Source organism: Plasmopara halstedii (assembly GCF_900000015.1).
Source record: "Plasmopara halstedii genome assembly, contig: Scaffold_1211, whole genome shotgun sequence".
Classification (NCBI taxonomy): Eukaryota; Oomycota; class Peronosporomycetes; order Peronosporales; family Peronosporaceae; genus Plasmopara; species Plasmopara halstedii.
Genome location: NW_020188126.1, coordinates 669,228 through 669,486, shown reverse-complemented (window position 1 = coordinate 669,486; position 259 = coordinate 669,228).

Genomic DNA, 259 nt, shown 5'->3' with positions numbered 1-259 from the left:
CTAGGTAGCCAGTAGTTATGCATGTATTTAGATTTTACTATATATATTTAGTATATTTTAAAAATGTAAACTTTTAAAATTAGGATAAAATAAAGGGAAAATAAAAAAATGCCCCAACTTTTCAAAAAAATATACCCCAGCACGTAAATTATCACCGGGGAGCTGTAATATTACACAACAGAAGATGTACTGTATTAGGAATGAATTAGTATAATTTAAAAAAATACCACGTAGCAGAATATCGTTGCCTCGGAGTTTA